Source organism: Anas platyrhynchos, chromosome 5, assembly GCF_047663525.1.
Source record: "Anas platyrhynchos isolate ZD024472 breed Pekin duck chromosome 5, IASCAAS_PekinDuck_T2T, whole genome shotgun sequence".
Lineage (NCBI taxonomy): Eukaryota > Metazoa > Chordata > Aves > Anseriformes > Anatidae > Anas > Anas platyrhynchos.
Genome location: NC_092591.1, coordinates 623,525 through 638,931, shown reverse-complemented (window position 1 = coordinate 638,931; position 15,407 = coordinate 623,525). Strand labels below are relative to the sequence as shown.

Below are 15,407 nucleotides of genomic sequence, written 5' to 3'. Positions count from 1 at the left end.
TGTGGGACTAAAATATGATATTGCCCAAGTACAAACTGCAGTACGTAGCTTACTGCATGAGTCGCCACTAGTGCCGGGCTCCTCTCACTAGGGCTCCAGGGGTCACACAAGACGCGAAAGCTCAGACATGAGCACAGACTGGGATAAGAACTCACTGGGAACAGCCCTGCAGAGAAGGACTTGGGAGGTTTGGTGGACAAAAAGCTCGACACGAGCCAGCAGTGTTTGCCTGCAGCCCAGAGACCAACTGTGTCCTGGGCTGCACCAACAGAGGGGTGGGCAGCAGGTGAGGGAGAGGATTGTGCCCCTCTGCTCTGCCCTCGTGAGCCCCACCTGGAGCCCTGCACCAAGGAGGATGTGGGGCTGTTAGAGCAGGTGCAGAGGAGGGCCATAAAAATAATCAAGGGGCTGGAGCACCTCTGCTGTAAAGAAAGGCTGAGAGAGCTGGGGATGTTCAGTCTGGAGAAGGGAAGGTTCCAGGTGACCTCATTGTGGCTTTTCAGTACTTAAAGGGGACTTGTAAAACAGATGGAGAGTGACTCTTGGCTCAATCTGATAATGACAGGGCAAGGGGGAATGGTTTTAAACTAAAAGAGGGGAGATTTGGATTAGAGATTAGGAGGAAATTCTTCCCTCAGAGGGTGGTGAATCACTGCAACAGGTTGCCCAGAGAAGCTGTGGCTGCCCCATCCCTGGAGGCGTTCAAGACCAGGTTAGATGAGGCCCTGGGCAACCTGATCTAGTGGGTGGCATTCCTGCCTATGGCAGGGGGTTGGAACTGGGTGGTCTTTAAGGTCCTTTCCAACCCAAGTTGTTCTATTTTTCTATGATTTTTATCATGGACACACCTTATGCAAAAGCAACACCAAGACATTATTGTGAGCATCGCTGAAATCTTAAGAGTCAAATCACTACCAATCCAGAGCTAATAGCTACAGCAAAAGCAGTTACAGTTGCTGTGCTCCAGCCAAGGGAGCTGCAGGTGGGTGATGCTGAGCTCAGGCAGTGCCAGTGTGATAAGCCCCAGTGCTGGGCCTGGAAAACTAAGGACAGAGCACAAGGACTGTGACTGGCAATAACAACACCGCTTCACAGGGTGACACAGCTGCATTTCCCACCTTTTGATACCCTGCAGATTGCAGCTGTCACTCAAAAGCACTGTAAGAATGTGTAAATCCCTTTTAAGTACAGCCTCCCCACCAGGGCCACACGAAGGAGCATCCTAGGGGCACTTGCCCCTCCCTGCTCTGTCTTGCTTCGTGATGCCCTGTGCAGCCCCAGGGGAGCTCTGCAGCTCGCTGTGGGATGGACAGCCACTCCTGGTTTGTGAAGTGCCTCACGTAATTCCTAACAGAAAACACAAATCTACTCTAATTGCTAAATTAGCTCTATAATGTGTAAAGACAAGTTCAGAAGTCTTGCAGCTGATAAAAATGATCCACTGGGCCACTCACTTGTTCCATCCCCATGAGCCCCACGTGCCTACAGCCCCCTGCGTCGGGGGGCAGAACCCCACCGCTGGCAGCTCCCTGCTTGCAGAACAAGGACCTGCAGAACAGTGTGAAGCAACAAGCTCAGTGCCAGCTGCAGGTCTATATGTGGAAAACTTATTAAGAACCATAGGATTACGATATATAAATAAAGCTAACACATGCACAAACTATGCTACTTCAACATTAATTGTTGCCATCATATGAATCATGCTTTGCTCCTCTGGAGATTGTATCCACCTGTGGAGTGTTCATGAAAGGTGATAATTAACCTCAGTCTTTATGTATTACATTTAACTAACTTTACACAGTCCTGATTTTTGTGATGCATTTCTTCACAGAAGTGTTATTCGTTCACCCGTGTGGCCCCCTTCCCCACATCCCTTCCCCACACCTGCCCTGCCCTGTTGCTGCCCCAGGGAGACCCTGGCTGCCCTCACCCTGTCCTCTCCCGTCCCGTCACCTGCTGACAAGGCTCTGACTGCAGGAATCAAGCCCTTAATTGCTCCAGGTCTGGGTGCAGCAGGGTGCCATTACACCCCCACTGTCACAGGGTTGCCCACCTGTGCACCAGGGCTGCTCCCACCCCCAGGTGCAGCAGCTGCTTGGCCAGGGTTGGCTTCTGCTTCTGCTCTTAGCTCTTTGTTTCTCTGTGGTTCAGGTCTGATTTCCTCCCTCTCATCCATTCATCATGAACTATGCTGCTTGTTCTTGTGGACGTTTTAAGGCTTTGGGGAGGAAGAACATAAAGGTGGTGTTTTTCTTTAATTCCACACATTTGCACTCAGCTGCTGCGCACCCTCTCAACAGCCACGGGGGCTGCTCGGTGCTGCACACCCATGGCCCCTGCTCTGCTGCCCGTTGGGAAGGGTTGTCCTGTGTGCTCTGGGGTCAGTGGCAAGCTCTCATGAAATCTTAACGTGGTGTTTCCTTCAGCTTTGTTTTTGTTTTCATATGGTGATTCTATGTTTGTTTCTTTTCATTGATTGGTTTTGGTTTTTGTTTTCTTTATGAAGTGAGCCTGTCCTGTCTTTTTACAACATCAAAAACAAACAAACAAACAAAAAAAACACCTCTGTAAACAGAATGCAGGACAGAAGCAATGAGACTTTTCCCAGAGGTCTTGTACAAGATCTGCCACAGAGGCAGCTCTCTGCAGCTTCCACTCCCCCCAAACTGCTGGGCTCACCACTCTGGGCTATTCCTGGCTGTGGGACCTGGCTTTGGGGCTCCTCCCCAAAGGTCCCTCAGTGGCTTGCTACAGGAGAGTCAGGGGTGGAGGCTAGGGCCTGGAGTCCCCTTGTCCCCGTGTCCTCATGCCTGGCCAGGATACAGCTACAGGAGGGGCTGTGTTCGTGTCCCTGTCCCACCCCCCTGCTCCCAGACAGGGCTCCCAGGGCCCCCAGTGCTTGGGTATCCTCATACTTACCCCTGTGGGGGGACACAAAGTCTGGAGATGGTTCAGACCTGTTCAGAACAGCTTCCCTTGCTACTAGGCTTCTCTTGGTCCTCAGTTTTGTGAGATCCTTCTTCATGTCTTTCTAGTCAGCTTTAAACAAATGGGGTATAAATTAAGTGACTAAGTTCAATCAGTTGGAACAAAAGGCAGAGTGCTAAAAGCAACTGTTCACTGTACATAACTAGAAATCATTTATTTTTTCTTATGAACAAAGGGAAATGTAGTCACTGTGAATACCTGACATAAGTTCAATTCTTGGAGATAGCTACAAGTGTCTAAAAGGATGCTAAGAGCCTCCTTGAGATAGTGCTGCCTGGTTTGACTTCCTTCCTGCTTGCTGCTCTCTGTAGCCCCGCTGGGCTTCCTGCAGTCGTGGTCCCACCTCACAGAGAAGGATGCCTGGGAGATGGAAAATATACAGAGGACAACAGTAGTGGCTTTCATGTAAGAAGTAACCAAACATAATGAATCTCTTCAGCCCAAGGAAGATATGTATACATGGCTGGAATGATAACACTCAGTAAAGGGGGAAAGAAGATAGAGAATTATTTTTCACTGTTTCTCACATGAACGAAGGAGCACAGCAAAAATGATCACATAGTAAGTTTAAAGCACAGACACACACACCAAAAAAAAAAAAAAAAGTGTTACTCCTTGAAGCGTCTTTGTTCCTTGTCCAATTGTTAGAGAAGCATATGTATGCAGCAAATACAGATACCTCCTCTATTTTTTTTTCTTTTATGGAATACTATTGTATGGATTTGATTTTGACCACTTTTCTGTCTTGTCTCTGTCAAGTATGTCCTCAGCTTTGGCAGAAAACAATGCTCCTGTGCACCCTGCCTGCAAGGTAAAGCCACCCGGGTTACTGGGTGGACAGCTGTGTTGCTCTCTCAAAGTGGGTTTTTAGTGCATGTTATCACAGAGGGTTATTTTATTCCTGTGCAGACGTCCCATTTTTCCACCATTTCCATGCTCAGACAGTGTGTGCTGGATGCTGGCACACAGCCATGTTCAGAAGTTTCTGACAAATCCTAAAGCCTTCTGATTATCTGATACCTTTAGTATTTGTACATATAAATCATATGTTAGAGAGATATAACTTTCTGAGTGAATTTGCATACGGGAGAAATCTATAGAATTATTTCAGCTGGAATTAATGGTTATCTCTTAAACTGCATATATATATATTTAAGAGATAAAATTAATTTACCACAGCTCGCTGTCATCCGGGAACTCCATGCTCTCATGGGCAAATGGAAAACTGAAGAGGTAAAAATGAGGGCAGGATCTGACGTTCTAAAACTGAAAAGTTTATGGTGATTTTTAGAAAAGCCTGATATTTTGCAAAATATTTGACGCTCTCATTGGTGAACTGACTAAGCTGTTCTAGGTAACCTGTCAGGGCAAGGATGTAATTTATTACCAGCTATATATTTTCAGCAAATAAAAACCTTGTATTTGCTGAGTAGCTAAAGTTTTCTGACTGTGTTATGATCTCAGTAAAATGTCACAGATATCGGGAAGGACATTTTGTATGTGATGAGGTTTGGTGGTCTCCATATGAATGTTACAGCATGGCGTTATTTTCAAAGAAGATGAAGAGAATGAGTGGCATTTTTTCATTTAATTCTTTGCCAGAATGAGTCACTAGTTTGATATCCCAACCTTTTCCTTCTAGATAGTTTTCTTTTACCTTCCATCTAATTCATTCAAATTTTAGCCTATTATTTCCATAAAATTCTGAACATGTCGATGTCCTTCAGTTATCATGGAATTTGGGGAGCTTTCCTTGTATGGAAATACCAGTAAGCTTTGAGCTGCATTTGGATTGTGTGGGCCAGTGATTAGTACCTGTGACAGAGGCCATCCCCTGCCAGTGAGAGGCTGCCCTGGGTGCAGGGACCCAGCACAGCTCTTCCACAGCCTGGCCTCGATGCCTCTGTCCTGCAAAAGGGCTCCATTTAATTGCTGTGATGGACGTTTCAGTTTCTTTCCCATACACATTAATGGTTTGGGTTCCTTGGCAGATCCCTGCCCGAGGAGTGAATTTCAGTCTATTCCTAGATATTGCAAAGCTGTAAAAATCCTGGGCTCTGTGTTTCCACTGGTGCCCAGAACAGATGCCTTGTTGCCCCCAGTCCCCATTTGCAGGCTGATTCAGGACTGTGGCCATTTCTTAGAGACTGCTGCAGTGCACCCTGAAAATCACAGGCCACAAGAAATATCTCCCTCATCAGCGGTTCCCATGGGTGAGCAGGTGCTGCAGCAGGGGCAGGGCTGACTGGCCGGGTGCTCCCCTTCACAGGCTGGTGCCAGCGGTTCACAGCCCGTAACGCTCGGGTGCCAGGCGCCCATAGGGGTGTGGGCAGTGCCCCTCCAGCCCGTGCAGGCTGGGGGCAGGGGCCAGGCCAGGGGCTAGCAGCACTGCACCACCAGGATGCTGGAGGAGGGCCCACAGAGGCTCCACATCCAGGATGCTCTTCTTTTTCCTGTTTTGGGCAGAGCTGATAAGCAAACCTGACGCAGATCCCTTTTCTTTAATCAGGCCTGTTTCTTCTGCTACATTATTTATGACTTGTCAGAAAGAATAATAATTGCAGGATTGTTCAGTGAATTATGCGTCACGAGTAATGCACATTTACTCTTTCCTTAGTACTTCCATCTTGCTTCACTGGAAAGAGCAATTTGTTGATTGCATTTAAAATAGAAAGACTGTTAAGAAGCAGCACATTTAAGTCTTTTTGCTCAAGCACTTCCCATTGTTATTGTAAGACAGAAGCCCACAATCTCATAAAGACCATTTATGTGCTAGTAACCCTTGGCTGAGGATCCCCAAGGACCCTGAACTTCAGGAAGTTTTACATGGAGATTGAAGATCCTCCAGAGAGAGAGAAAGGTGGAGTCCAGGACCTGCATGGCACACGCAAGTTGTCTGGACGGCTTGCCCTGTACATTTGATGCCAGTGCATCTTTGACCCAGAGCTGCTGGTGCTTTCCTGAGCCAGCCCTGCACTGCACAAGCCCTGAGGGACAGGAGGCACCAAGGGACAAGATGCACATGGAGCATGTTCAGCAGTGGAGCAGCTTGCCCACAGTGGTTTTGCCAACAATTTTGCCACCTCCTGTAAAACCTTCTTTAGAGAAATTTTATGATGCAAGCTCAGCAAGCTCAGCATCAGTTTCCCCCAGCCCACGGAGGAGCAACTAGTTTAATGAAGGTGATGCACATTTCTGCTGTCAGATTAACATTTAAGCGGTTCAGGGGAACAGGCACTTGTCATTAGTACTTTTTTTTTTTTATGTCTTGCGTCTTTCACATTGTGTCACTGGCTGGAAACACGGTGTTTTCCACTGTAATTAACTGCCTTCTGACAAGTGAGAATATACAGTCACAGACCCAGCTCTCTGATCCCAGACTGTGTCTCTCACCAGGACCCACAAGGGCATTGCCACCCTTAGGGACTGTGACTTGCAAATTTAAACCCTTACTCTTGCAGGGAGTTTGGTGGATTTCTGTTTTCAGTGTTTGGGGCTTATATGGTCAGCTAGTAAATTAGGCAAGGTGAGCTTGCACGTGTAGCTCACGTATCCACTTATCAGTTCTTTGACCCTGCCACAGCTGACGGTCTGCATACCTGTGCTGGCAGTTACAGCTCCCTCCTCTTCCAATGAAGTGGTGACGTATCGCTGTATTATCTTGTCTGTACTTCAGAGGTTATTAACTGACTTGAAGTCACAAGGTCACCTACACAGAGTGCAATTGGTTTTCATAAATACTTTTCATTATGCAAATTCATTATTTACAGATGCCATTAAGCTAAAGTGGATGTGAGGAACAGAGTAATAGGAACTGTGCTTTTGACACTAGGAAAAAATAGTTGACAGAAATGAATTAGAGCTTAGCCAAATGAGTGAAAAGTAATTTGAAGAATGGCAATACAGGCACTTTTTGGCAAAGAAGGGACAGAGCCCTCATCTAGAGCCAAAGCTGGCGCACTGCTCTCTCAGGGAGATTTCTCTCCCACATCCCTGTCCCTTCTCCTGCCCCCCCCAGCTGTCCCCAGTGCAGATGTGGCACTGGTACCTGCAGCCCTTTCCTCCCTACCCCTCTGCAGAGGGCTTCTTTCTGTAGGGAGGCAGGAGTACCTGCCAGATCTTCCTGCACTTGTCTGGAGATGCACTTTTCAGTACCCACATCTCTATGGAGCAAATGTATAAACCATTAAATTAATTTAATTTGGGGAAGCCTGTAGCTTCATGGTCTAGATGCTTAACCATGGTTCCCACTCCTTAAAGCAAATGTTTACTGTTCTGGCCATGCTTATTTGTCTTTTGGTTTCTTATCTACTCTCTGTGGAGGAACCAGAGTAAAATTTTTTAATTCACTCAGCACAAAAGTATCAGCTGGAGTCTTGCAATCAGGCTGTCAGATACTCGGACTGTATTTCCTTTGCCCATGGTTGCCATTAGGTACAACTCTGGGTCCCAGGGCAGCCCAAGGGAAGGCCTACGGAGACACACAATTCACATTAAGGCAGGACACTCCATGGGCATGGTCTGCAGTCCTTTACCAACAGCACTTAATGCAGGCTTGCACACTCTATTAATACAGTGTACTGCTTCAATGGTTGTTTGTCCTATTAGCTCTTTGATGGGCCATAAGTGGGAATGAATTTAGTAATTTCTTAGTCTGTCAGTGGTGTAAAAGCCAGCTCCTCAGCTGACCATGGACTGAATGAAGATGGCACCATTGCTGGACCTGGTGCTCTACTGTTGTGGTCCTGCTTGTCTCTGCCACCTTTCTTGAAATGGAGGCTGGCCCATTTAGTGCTTCTTTTTCCTTTTCCCTTCAGCTGTTGTTTGCCATACAAATATTTTCACAGCTACTGGCAGTCACAGTTAGGTGGCCCAGGCTATCTGTTTGCCTAATGCAGGGCCCAAGATGGGTATTTTGCTGCTGACCCTACAGAGCTTGGTGCCCATCGATACATCCTCTGGGCAGCACACAAAGCCTGTACCAGCAGGGTGTGCTGGCTGCCAGTGCCACTCCCGGCATCAGCACGATGAAGCAGTAAAGATGCTGTTTGTGAGCCTGAGTGAAGATGATGGAATTGTTGGCAATTCCTTGTTACTGAATCCATAATTGACTCCAGAATATTTTTGTCCTGCTGGGTGCTAGTGGAAGTACTAGGAGCAATCCCTTTACCTGTTCTAGTAGTGCCCATGAGATAATTCACAACACCAGACTGCAGGCTTTTAATCTCCAAAGGATAATAAAAAGCTCCTGTTTGGATCAGTGTCACTGGTATTTCTAAAAACATAGCAAGCAAAGCAAAAAAAAAAAACAAACACCTCTTCCCCAGTAAATCCCATCACCCATCACAGAACCATTTCACATTGTATCTCCTCTCACTCTTTCCATGTGCCTTGGAAGTGTTGAAGTCAACATGCATAACAACAGCTTATGCTCAAAATCCTATTCTAAACTCTTCTTTAGGATTCACTGGAGAAAATGTGAGTTCTGTGTGTGTGTGCGCACAGGTGCATGCTCAGCTAAAGAACAAGGCAGCATCTCACTTGTTGACAAGTTTCCTCTTCATCCACAAAGCAGGAGAGTGCTACTACAAGGGAGCACCTAAGGGGCAGAGAGGCTCCATAGCTGCCTTTGGAGATGTGCCTTCATTTTATCCTAAACCAGTAACTCCTTCTGCCCATGCCTCCTGTGCAGCCAGCACTCACTCCCACTGTGGGACATGCTACCAGTGAGGTGACTTTTTATGCTTTAAGAGTCTTTTCTGGTCCAAAAAGAATAGGTAATTCCCAAAGAAGCTATGAGGGAAGAAAGATGGAGTTTGTTGATGTTCTTTTTTTTTTTTTTTTTTCCAAATAAATTGTTTCCCCTATGGAGAACACCAGAGCAGAAATGACGGCGTTGGGTGATGGGAAGCTTACCTGATCCTGGGGCTCCCTGCTCTCTGCAGCGATGCTCCCCAGCTCCTCTCCCAGATCATGGAGCTGGTGCCAGTTGCTGGGAACCCCCCAGGGCTCTGGCTGTGCCCCAGTGACTCAGGTCAGCTGCCAGGTCCCAGCTTGCTCCCCTTTCTGGGAAACCACTTGGAAAGAGAGCAGCTGCCCATAAATCTTGCTAATGGCTGCAGTGGTGCTGCATGATGGCCTTAAAACTTCTGTGGCCTCAAAGGACCACAGCTGAGGTTTAAAGTTACATGGAAATCTACTTTCCACATCTACACGGTTTTCACCTGTAATTATAACTTCAGGCTTGACAGATAAATCACTTTTTATCACTGGAGCAGAAAACATCTTCTGCTCATTTTGATATATTGTAAGTGCAGGCAAGGTGTGTGTGAGTTACAAAATGCAATTTTGTCTATGAAGCTTTAAACTATAGTAACACCACGGGGTTTTATTTAGCAACACTGAAGTCGCGGCATGATGGAGGTGAGTGTTATCTTTTCCTTCATCAGTGAGTGTGTAGATTATGGGTGTATTTCCTTTTCAACCCTGCCTAATTTTATTTTAGTGATCCAAAAATACCAAACCAAAAGTGCAATTTGATATGATGGCGATATGAAAACAAGTGCAGGGTTGTTCTCTGTGCGGTTACTGACAGCATTTCTCAGTGATTGCTGACAACGCCTGGCAAAGGCTGGACTGAGAGGAGTTTCTCATAATCTTCCTTAGGGTTGTAGGAGGTGGCAGCACACAAACCCTTATGTCCTTCTTCTGACTTTGAAAATGTCTGGAGAGGTTTGGGTCTAAGAAAACAGCTGGAAACCACACCAAAAATCGTGGCATTTTGCTTTTCCCCTCTCCCTTGCATTATTGACCTGTCCTGAGTGACCCCTAGAAGAGGGACTGTGAATTTCCAACACCCCCAGGGTGAGCCCCAGAGGGGCCATGGCACAGCATGGTATGGAGCTGCGGGAGGGCAGGCTGCCTCACCCTGCTCGAACTTTCTGTGCTGGTTCATGGCACTGCAAACAGCAGGCTCTGTTAATTACACATCTAAAGTAGCAGGCTATGTTTTTGCCTTAACATTGGTAGTATTCACCACTTTTCAGTTAAAGACTTGCCTGATGTGGGACACATTTAGTTTAATATGTTCAGTAGAAGAAATGGAGTATTGGCCTTTATAAAAATTCTTTTTGGACACACAGTATACTAGATCTTCAGGGCCAATTAATATTGCAATCCAGTGTTTCACCCTTTGTCTGGATCATAAACCAGATCTAAACAGCAGATTTCTTACAGGGCACCAATTTTGGACTGGCAAGTGGTGCAACCAGAGGCCACAGGCTGCCCAGGGGCCCTGGGCTTTGGCTAGGTGTGGCCACAAGTTTCTACTGCAGTGCCAGGAGCTGTAGCAACATCCGCCGGGGCAGTATTCTGGCATGGAATCACCATTGGCTGTTTGGCAGACAGTAGGAAGGTGTGAAATGACTTATGACTCAGAAAACAGACCAGCTCATCATGCAAACCTACGTAACAGCCACCTGTGTAGGGTGCGTTTCATTTTCCTTGGGGGTCTATATGTAAAATGTTGTTATAATGAAGCAGTAAAAGAACAGAGCATGCTATCTGCAAAATTCTCTAAATATAGTTCAGTAATAATGCTGCTGCTTTCTGCAGATTAAAAATATATGTACCTTTCAAATCTATAACACTGATACAATCAAATACAATCATAAGCAACATTATTCACAGTGACTTGATTAGTGGAAAACAGAGTATGCTAATGAGATCTCTAACAGCATCTTTCTCTGTGTTTGGATGTGACACTCTATCTCTCTGAACACTTCTGTGCATCTGTGTGTCTTTGCTGGACTTGTCAGTCTCAGTAAAAGCAAACCTTCCCTCTTGTTCTCTCAAAATGTGTTGGCTCCAGGAGGATGAGTGTACTTTGGGGTTTCCCTGCTCCAGGTCTGCAGCAGTCTGTGCCCATCACACCCTGGCAGTGCAGGGCTCCCCACTCCTCCTCTTAGAGAAACAATTGCATGGATAATCTCCAGTGTGCAGAACTTAGCTTTCTGTACATGAAACATTAGCACAAGAATACAAAGAAAATTGGAATAGTTTTGAGTTGTTAGTGTGAGTGGCGTGCACTGCTCTGAGCCTTCCCATCTACAGAGAACTGCAACAAACATGAAGAAGTTCAAGAAGGATTTTCCCACTTAGATCATAGGTCAGGAGACAGCATGAAAGTGTGGTCATGGGTCCAGGTGAGAGGTGGCAGCCAGGCAGCATTTCCATCCCCACTCTGGGTTTGGCATCTTTGTCTGAACTTCCTGCCAGCTTGCAGGGATGGTTGTGAGGGTAAAGCAAGCTAAAGGCTGCAAGTCTGCAGGAGCAGGGCTCACCCATGGCCAAAATAGAAATGATGCCGTGGGGCAAACCGCTGCCTGCAGGTCACTCCTGCCCTCCCTTCTCCAGTGCTGCAGGGCTCCACAGCACAGGGAGCTCTGCGCTAAAGCCCGGAGGTGAGGAGCTGCCAGGCACTGCAGCTGCAGCACCCAGCTGAGAAGCAGGCCCCAGGCTTCCGACACAGCCACTGCTCAGAAGAGCCTGTGGTTTCCAGGCCAGATCCAACCTGGGCCCTGGGGGCAACCTCCACAGCAGCAGGAGCGTGCCCTTCCTCCAGCCCTGCAGTGCTGGACAACTCTGGAGGCGGGATGCATTATCACCTTCATACACCCCTGGTCTCATTTCATGGCTGTCCACATTAATGTCTGGTCTGCTTTTGGAACTGTACTAAGTTACCAGCCTCAGTGAGAGCTCTGGGCAGTGAAATAAAAGCACCCATATGTTATATATGGAGCGGTAATTTGTGTCAGAAAAATGGTTGATATTAATAAAGAAGGGGGAGATTTGGGAATGTGGCAATGGGGGTCGGAAAGCCCCGTGGTTGGTGATAACATCAGACTCTTAACGATGAGGCCATCAGGAATGTAAAGAGTTTAGAGGAAACAAAGAAGGGGGATTGAGGCGACGCCCTGCTGGCTGGGGTTGCTTGTTTTCCCCTCTGTTAAGGCAGGGAAGTTGCTGGGGGGGTTGCTGGTTAGAACTGTTAACGTTTATTGTTTAATGTTATATGATAATAATATTATTAGTGTGATTTCAAGGGTTAACGAAACTCGGGAAAAGCAATCACGTTTTGTTGCTTTGGGGAACCTTGTGGTGGGCAGAGCATGTGCAGAAGAAGAGGGAGACGCTCGAAGCCGCTCCTGCAGTCTGGAACAAAAGGTTGCTCATGGTGATGGGGAAACCGGGAGCCTTTCATCCACAACGACCACCACAAAGAGAACTATAATATGAAGCGGGGATAGGATATCCATGTGTATAGGCGTACTCGGGTTTCTTGTCCTATATATATTTGGATAGTTCGACGTGTGCGTGTGCATGTTGCTAGAGCATAGACTCGCCGCGCACCCAGCGCTGTTTACTTGCCTTTTATAAGTATTCTTTTATGTTACTAAATTCAGAGTTGAGACTTCATTTATAACACATACAATTAAAGTTGCAGGTCCTCAAAAAGGAAGAAAATCATTCAAGCTTTCACCACGTTACATTGTGAAAACAAACCTCACAAAGCCAGCTTGCGCCTAGCTGCTCTGCAGAGGAGTAGCAGAGACCTCTCTGATTGCCACAATCCTCTCACACCACCAGGAAAATGCATGCTGGCTGTGAGGTGTCTCACAAGTCGCTTGAAAGTAGAAATGATGGCTACAAATCAGAGGAATCACGTGAATTTCCTTCCATTTTCACAGCCGCAGACAAAGCAATCTGAAGTGAGCGATGATGAAGGTTTGAAAACAGCAGGAAAACCATTTTTGTTGCGGACCCCAACGGCAAGGTAACGCCTAATTACCACTACAAAAACCTTTCTATGCAAAGATAAGCGGACAGTCGTCAGCACTACTGGAACTAAAAGCCCGCTAAGTCTTTGTAATTGGTTTAATTTGGTTTATTTTACTCTGTCTAGCAGATAAAAGGAGCCGGCCCCGCAGCCCAGCCTGTTCAGAAAGCACTTGTGGTCGCCACGCGCGGACACACACGGTGCCGCTTTTCCCACAACAGCAAGCGTTAAAAAAACTATTTATAAAGGCATTCAAAAATGCGCCGCTGGCCTCGGGGGTGCCGCGGGGAGCCGCCGTGGGGGGAGCAGGGCCTGAGGCAGGGCACGGGTCGGGGGGCAGCACCCGCAGCAACGCGGCTGTGCCCACCTGGGTGCGGGGCTCGGTGAGGGTGGTCCCGCAGCAGCCCGCAGTGCGTGGCACGGAGTTCTCAGTTGTCATTTTCCGTGCTGCAGGGGGGTTCCGTACCTCCCTCCAAAAACTGACTCTGAAAATCCTGGGTTTACAGTCTGGGTTTTGGAGATAAAGTCGTATTTGTGCAATTCACTTTGAAACGCCTGTTATGTGGTTCATTCTCCACAGATTCCTGTATCTCGGCTGCTTGGCCTGAGATGTGCATGGGTTTACAGCCTGTCCACTCGGCTCCTTTGTCCTCCTTTTTTAGAATCTTATGTAAATGATAAATACCCTTGGCCCAACGTACATGTATGTACCCATAGAACCTCCTTAAAAGCAGACTAATGTTTTGAGGATTTACAGATAACATTTTAAAATAGTTGTATGTACCCTATACTATCTAACGATGGCATATATGAAATAGTAATTACCAGAGTAACAATGCCACATTCAGCAGTTAGCCCCACAAGCTGCCAACCCCACAGATTTTTAAAGAATTTTCGGTGCCTGGAGATGCAAATAATTTGTGAATGTGAGTTTCAAGCCATCTTGAAACAAGGTTAGGGAAGGCAGACACTCCAGCTCTGCCTTCATGCAGCCCTTGAAACACAAATCCCACACAGGACTCCAGCTCAGCTTAGGTGCACTGCAACAGGGCTGCTGCCTGCAACACACGGCACATAAGACCCCGCAAGATGTTACCACAACAGCAGCAAGAGCTCTGAACAAATTAAGGGACAACTCCATCAACGTGTTCAGTCTGATTTGTCTCAAGCATCCCTACAAAATGCCTTGGGGATTAAAAACCTCTCATCAAGAAGATCAGAAAATCCTTTGCAATCTACATTGTAAATGGCAATGATCAAAACGACTAATTAAAATGGAAATCTGATACAGTCTCAATCTTCTCCTGTTTTTTTTTTTTTTTTTTTTTTTTTTTATCTTGTCAATGTGAATTTATGCAAGGCACACAGCTGCCTTGCAAGTCAGTAGGTAGAACTTGAAACAATCCAGATGTCCAGTTTTGAAACATTCTTCTTACTACTTCTACTCAAGTTTTACTTTTTCAGAGGAATACTATAAGAGGTTATCATTTTCTAATATATATTTTTATTAGAAAATATTTTGTTTTGATATTTAGATTTTTGCCAAAGGTGACTTTAAGCCCCATAGGCCTGTAGCTGAGCACTGCATGTGCAGCACTGTGTGTGCATTTTATATGCCCCAAGGAGAATTTGGTGTTGCAGAAATCCAGGGAAGAAAACACTTTTATTTTCATTGTATGTTTGAGTTAATATTGGTTCTAATAGTGGATCTGTCACTCTCCCTCTTAAAAGCAAGGACACAGTAAGCTCCTGCAGAAGAGAGAAGTGAGAGAGAACAGAACTGCCTTGCTGAGAGGAGACTTCAATGTTCTTCAGTACTTAGTATTTCATATAGCAGCTCGAGTGACACACCAAGAAGGAATGTATCTGTATGGCAGACTAATGCTGGTGAGCCAAAAGACTGTTGTTTCAGAATTAGAATAGTTCATTTGGAAAGGGCCTACAAAGTTCAAGTCCAACTGCCTGACCACTTCAGGGCTAACCAAAAGTTAAAGCATTTTATCAAGGGCATTATCCAAATGCCTCTTGTTTGGTTTGCCATTTGACAGAAAGTGCCTTAATAAAATAAAAATGAGGCCGTTTTTCCACTCCAGCCCCACCACACTCAGGCACAGAGGTGAAGCACACAGTCCCATCCCTGCCCCGTGCAGAAGCAGCGATGTGCAAGCAGAAGGCTCTGCAGGGGGGGAGCTGGTCCATCTGGAGCCAATGGGCTACGCAGGGCTCCCGTGGCCTGCAGCCGCCTCATCACCCACCAGCTTCCTCTGGGGTGCTTCAGACCCTTCAACCAATGTAAAGGTTCAAATTCTGTCAGTAACAGTTATCTGGCAGCAAGTTTTCTCCCTCCAAAAAAAATCAGCTCCCCCCAGAATAAGGCAACCTCAGAAGTGCAGATGGAGGTGCTCCAAGCAGAGCTCTCTCCAGGTTTCCAAGGAGCAGCTACACATCACCCACAGAATGTTTTCTTGTCTGATCAAGAAAACATTTCTGTGATTCCTTCCAGGCTTGAGATTGCACCTTAACAGCACTGGTGAAAAATATGGAGCTGAGGGGCCAGGGTGCATTGATGCCCCCTGCAAAA

General features: G+C 46.6%; 1 long non-coding RNA gene across 1 annotated transcript; it reads left to right on the top strand.

The window, feature by feature from the left end:
* Nucleotides 1-12,645: 12,645 nt before the first annotated feature.
* On the top strand, nt 12,646-14,117 carry LOC119717188 (uncharacterized). Its single transcript, XR_005266334.2, has 2 exons — nt 12,646-12,823; nt 12,953-14,117. It is a non-coding gene; the product is annotated as an uncharacterized lncRNA (long non-coding RNA).
* The last annotated feature ends 1,290 nt before the right edge of the window (nt 14,118-15,407 follow it).